Source organism: Hemiscyllium ocellatum, chromosome 24 (assembly GCF_020745735.1).
Source record: "Hemiscyllium ocellatum isolate sHemOce1 chromosome 24, sHemOce1.pat.X.cur, whole genome shotgun sequence".
Taxonomy (NCBI): Eukaryota; Metazoa; Chordata; class Chondrichthyes; order Orectolobiformes; family Hemiscylliidae; genus Hemiscyllium; species Hemiscyllium ocellatum.
The window spans coordinates 2,492,949-2,499,313 of NC_083424.1; positions in this window are offsets into that span (position 1 = coordinate 2,492,949).

Sequence of the window (6,365 nt, forward strand, 5' to 3'; positions counted from 1 at the left end):
GTAAGCTGAAGTGGTGTCTGTGTCATTCCAGTGGTAGCCCTGTGATTACAGCAAATAAACAGATATGGGTGTTTGCTTGGTATATTGATACAACTAGCATGTTGGGCACTCAACCATTCACAGGTCCATATAATGCTGATTGGATTGGTGTCTGGAGTGCTACTTCATTAATGAGAAACTTTAAATCTTAGTGTGAGCTCAAATCTTTATTTTAAAATAAGACACTCGAGCGCTCACAAATTCAAAAGATAATAGAATCATAGATAATTTAATAGAAGACTACTTAATCCAGCCTCACCTATGCAAGTGCTGGCTTCTCTATATAACATAACAGCACAGACCCCTCAGCCCTTGATGTTGTGCTGACCTTTTATCTTTCTCTAAGATCACACTAGCCTAATACCCTTCATTGTACAATCTTCCATGCGCCTATCCAAGAGTTGCTTGAATGTCCTGAATGTATGACTCTACTACCACTGCATTCCACGCACCCACCGCTGTGTAAAGAACCTACCTCTGACATCTCCCTATAAACTCCCTCCAATCACCTTAAAATTATGTCCCTCCATGATACACATTTCCGTCCTGAGAAAACATCTCTGGGGGGCTATCCTGTCTATCCATGCTTCATCATCTTGTATACCTCTTAAGTCATCACTCATCCTTCTTCACTCCAATGAGAAAAGTCCTAACTCCCTCAATCTTTCTTCACAAGACCTGCCCTCCAATCCAGGCAGCATCTTGGATATTTCCTCTGCACCCTCTCTAAAGCTTCTACATCCTTCCAAAATGAGGTGATCAGAACCAAATACAATATTACAAGCTTGGTCTAACCAGGGCTCTATAGAGCTGCAGCATAACCTTATGGCTCTGAAACGCAATCCCCTGCTAATGAAAGCCAACACATCATATACCTTCTTGACAATCCTATCAACTTGGGTGATAACTGAGGGATCTATGGACATGGGCCCCAAGATCCTTCTGTTCCTCCACACTGGAGGAGAAAGTGAGGTCTGCAGATGCTGGAGATCAGAGCTGAAAATGTGTTGCTGGAAAAGCGCAGCAGGTCAGGCAGCATCCAAGGAACAGGAATTCTGATGAAGGGCTTATGCCAGAAACGTCGAATTTCCTGTTCCTTGGATGCTGCCTGACCTGCTGCGCTTTTCCAGCAACACATTTTCAGTGCTGTTCCTCCACACTGCCAAGAATCCTGCCTTTAACCCTGTATTCGGCATTCAAATTCGACCTCCCAAAGAGAATCACTTCCCCAGTTGAACTCCATCTGCCACTTATCAGCCCAGTTCTGCATCCAGTCAGTATCCCATTGCATTCTACAACAGCCTTCCACACCATCTACCACTCCACCAACCTTCGTGTAATCAGCAAACTTACTAACCCACCCTTCCACTTCTTCATCCAAGTCATTTATAAAAGTTTACAAAGAGCAGAGGTCCCAGAACAGATCACTGCGTAACACCACTGGTCGCTGAGCTCTAGGCTGAATACTTTCAATTTACTACCACTCTGTTCTATGGGCCAGCCAATTTTGTATCCAGAAAGCCAAATTTCTCTGTATCCCATGCCTCCTTATGTTCTGAATGAGTCTACTATGGGGAACATTATCAAACACCTTGCTAAAATCCCTGTCCGCCACATCCACTTCTCTACTTCCAATGTGTTTCGTCACATCCTCAAAAAATTCAATAAGGTTTGAGAGACATATCCCTCTCAAAGCCGTACAGACTATCTCTAATCAAAACTACGGCTTTTCAAGTGATCATCAATCCTATCTCTCAGGATCCACTCCAATACTTTACCCACCGTAGACGTGAGATTGATTGGTCTGTTAAACAAGGGAATAACATTTGCCAGTCTCCAATCATCTGGTACTAATCCAGTGAACAGTGAGGATGCAAAGGTCATTGCCAAAGGCACAGCAGTCTCTTCTGTCACTTCCTATAGCAACCCAAGGTATATCCCATCTGGCCCAGGGGATTTATCTATTCTTATGATTTTCAAACTTTTCACCACATCCTTCTTAACATCAACCTTTTCAAGCATATCAGCCTGTTTCACATTATCCTCAGAAAATCAAAGTACCTCTCAGTAGTGAATACTGAAGCAAAGTATTCAATAAGGACCTCTCCTACCTCCTCTAATTCCAGGCAAATTCCCTCCATTATCCCTGATCAGCCCTGCCCTCACTCTGGCTATCCTCTTGTTCCTCAAGTGTGGAATGCCTTAGGGTTTTCCTTAATCCTACCTGCTAAAACTTTTTCATGCCTCCTTCTCACCCTCCTAAGTCCATTCTTCAGTTCCTTCATGGCTACCTTGTAACCCTCTAAAGCCCTATCTGATCCTTGCCTCCTCAACCTTAAGTAACATCCCTTGTCGCCAAAGGTTCCTTCAATCTACCATTCCTTCCTTGCCTCAGTAGGACAAACCTATCCAGCACTATCAGCAAGTGCTTCCTAAACAACCTCCACCTTTGTCACATTTACCGGAGAACATTTTTTCCCAATTTAGGTGACCCAGTTCCTGCCTAAAAATATTCTAATTCCTCTTCCCTTAATTAGATACTTTTCCATGATTAGATTAGATTAGATTACTTACAGTGTGGAAACAGGCCCTTCGGCCCAACAAGTCCACACTGACCCGCCGAAGCGCAACCCACCCATACCCCTACATTTACCCCTTACCTAACACTACGGGCAATTTAGCATGGCCAATTCACCTGACCCGCACATCTTTGGACTGTGGGAGGAAACCGGAGCACCCGGAGGAAACCCACGCAGACACGGGGAGAACGTGCAAACTCCACACAGTCAGTCGCCTGAGGTGGGAATTGAACCCAGGTCCCTGGCGCTGTGAGGCAGCAGTGCTAACCACTGTACCACCGTGCCTTCCATACCATCTGCTCCTATATCTCTCCAGGAGTACAGTAAACGTCAAGGTGTAGTGATCAGCATCACCGAAATGCTCTCCCAAGAGACGAGACACCTGGCCTGGTTCATTGCCAAGCACCAAATCCAATGACCTCTCCTCTAGTCAGCCTTTCTACATACTGAATCAGGAACCCTTCCTGAACACACTTTTCGTCATATTAGAATATTATATATAGGATGTGAGCATAAGAGGTATACTTAGTAAGTTTGCAGATGACACCAAAATTGGAGGTGTAGTGGACAGCGAAGAAGATTACCTCAGATTACAACAGGATCTGGATCAGATGGGCCAATGAGCTGAGAAGTGGCAGATGGAGTTTAATTTAGATAAATGCGAGGTGTTCCATTTTGGGAAAGCAAATCTTAGCAGGACTTATACAATTAATGGCAAGGTCATACGGAATGTTGCTGAACAAAGAGACCTTGGCGTGCAGGTTCATAGCACTTTGAAAGTGGATTTGCAGGTAGATAGGATAGTGAAGGTGGTGTTAGGTATGCTTTCCTTTATTGGCCAGAGTATTGAGTACAGGAGTTGGGAGGTCATGTTGCGGCTGTGCAGGACATTGGTTAGGCCATCGTTGGAATATTGTGTGCAATTCTGGTCTCCTCCCTATCAGAAAGATGTTGTGAAACTTGAAAGTGTTCAGGAAATATTTCCAAGGATGTTGCTAGGGTTGGAGGATTTGAGCTGCAGGGAAGAGGTTGAATAGACTGGGGCTGTTTTCTCTGGAGCATCAGAGTCTGAGAGGGTGACCTTATAGAGGTTTATAAAATCATGAGGGACATGGATAGGGTAAATAGACAGTCTTTTCCCTGGGGTGAGGGGAGTCCAGAACTAGAGGACATAGGTTTAGTGTGAGAGGGGCAAGATAATAAAAGAGACCTAAGGGGCAACTTTTTCACACAGAGGATGGTACGTGTATGGAATGAGCTGCTAGTGGAAGTGGTAGAGGCTGGTACAGTTGCGACATTTAAAAGGCATCTGGATGGGTATATGAATAGGAAGGGTTTGGAGGGATATGGGCCAGGTGTTGGCAGGTGGGACTAGATTGGGACGGAATATCTGGTCAGCATGGACGAGTTGGACCGATGGGTCTGTTTCCGTGCTGTACATCTCTATGACCTGACAAAAACTGCTCCACCTATACTGACTATGGACAAATCCTCCTCAATGACCTCCCTTTCTGCAGCTGTTATACTATCCCGAATTAGCAATGTCACTCCTCCACCTCTTTTTCCTTCCCCCACTATTCCTTTCGAAACATCTAAATCCTGGAACATCCAACAACCACCATTCCTGTCCCTGTGATATCCAAGTCTCCACAATGGCCATACCATCATAGTTCCAAGTCCTGATCCATGCTCTAAGTTCATCACCCTTATTTCTGATACTTCATGCATCAAAATTGGCACATTTCAATCCATCACACTGACTTTACCCTATCAAGTGCCAATCCCTCCTCACAGGCTCTCTTCATGCTATATCTGGCTATTCACTACCAACTCCATCTGATCCATTGCTCCAGTTCCTGCCCCCCTGCCAATCTACTTCAAACCCTCCCAAAGAGCTCTAGCAAACCTCCCACCCAGGATAGGAATGACCCTCCAATTCAAGTACAGCCCATCCTTCATGTAGAGGTCCAAATACCACATGGTATCTTGAGCAAAGCCTTCTTCTGTCCAGTCCTTGTATCTATTTACATGTTTCCTGTTCAAATGGGTTTGTCCAAATCTCCTTAAATAGAGTTGTTGTATGATCCCCATGGAGTCTATAATTCATAGAGTTTAGAACTTCCAGTTTGGATTCGATTCCCTACAGTGTGGAAACAGGCCTTTCGGCCCAACCAGTCCACACCGACCCTCCAAACAGTAACCCTTCCAGATACATTTCCCTCTTACTAATGCACCTATGGGCAATTTAACATGGCCAATTCACCTGACTTGCACATCTTTGGACTGTGGGAGGAAACCAGAGCACCCAGATGAAACCCACACAGACACAGGGAGAATGTGCAAACAGACAGTCGCCTGAGGCTGGAACCAATTCTGGAACACTGGTGCTTCACAGCACCAGTGCTAACCACTGAGCCACCATCCAGTTGCAGGACTGGAAACTGAAAGAATGACACAGCAAGTTTCACATTTTTAAACACTTACTGAAACAAGTGATTAGAAACACAATTGACCAAATATTATTTATGTTTGTCAGCACTATATACTTTAAATCACAAAATGGAACATTCCCCAATTTATACTCATCAGCCATCATACACTCGATGGAAATGCAGTCCTTTTAGCTGACAGTCCATCTTTATTCCTATCTTACAATAGATTTGTGACCTTGGTACATGGAGAAGTAACATCAAGTGACTGTTCTCAGGTGATATCTGTAGTTTTTGGAGAATTCTTTAAATCCAACATCAGCAGTAAAACCTATCGTGGTGCTTCTTCTTCCCCAGTCATGCCAAACAAAACATCTGAAATCCACAGAATGTCAAAAGATGTGTGTATTTGTCTGGAGTTAAAAATCACAACACCAGGTTATAATCCAACAGACTTATTTGGAAATACTAGCTTTCAGAGTGCAACTTCATCAGGTAACTAGAAGAAGCAGCGCTCCGAAAGCTAGTATTTCCAAATAAGCCTGTTGGACCATAACCTGGCGTTGTGAGATTTTTAACTTTGTCCACCCCAGTCCAACACCAGCACCTCCACATCATATTTGTCTAAAGACAGTCTTCCATCCTTAACATTAGTAGAAGCTTGCAAATTCAAGTCACCCTTTTCTCTCCATGGAGACCTGCTGCCTTCTATCTGGAATATTCAGTGAGTTGCAAAGAAGCACGTAATCTGAACTCAAATTGACTTTCTCAGTTCTGTTCCCCAGTAACATAACACACATTAAACTTGTAACTAGGTAGAAATGCTTCCCATTTTATCCTTGATTCAACTCAGAACAGCTGACAGCAGTGCTTTTATAATCCAGTACCCCCAACATCTTTGTGAGATGTTGGGATACTCAGGGCAGAGTGCTTTTGATTGAGAATCAACCCCACCCCACCCTCAATAAAATGAAATCAATTAATATTGGACTAAAGGTCAATAATATTTCCCATCAATAACTAAAATACCAGTGGAGGCGAGAGGAATAGGGATTGGGTGTGTACCCTCCCTATTGAATTAATTACCCATTGTGCCTCCTATCTTGCCTCTTCGGAGACTAGAACATTCCACCCATGGTGCTTACACAGGACAACCCAGAAATTGCCACTTGTAGAAGTGAAGATGCTTTACCAAGAATGTGTAAAGTAATCTGAATATTCCTTTGATCTCTAACAATCAAACCAACCAAGCTTACTGTCAGGAAGACCGACAAGAACTTGCCGTTTTCTTTTACTTCTCCACTCTTGAAGGGCGAGA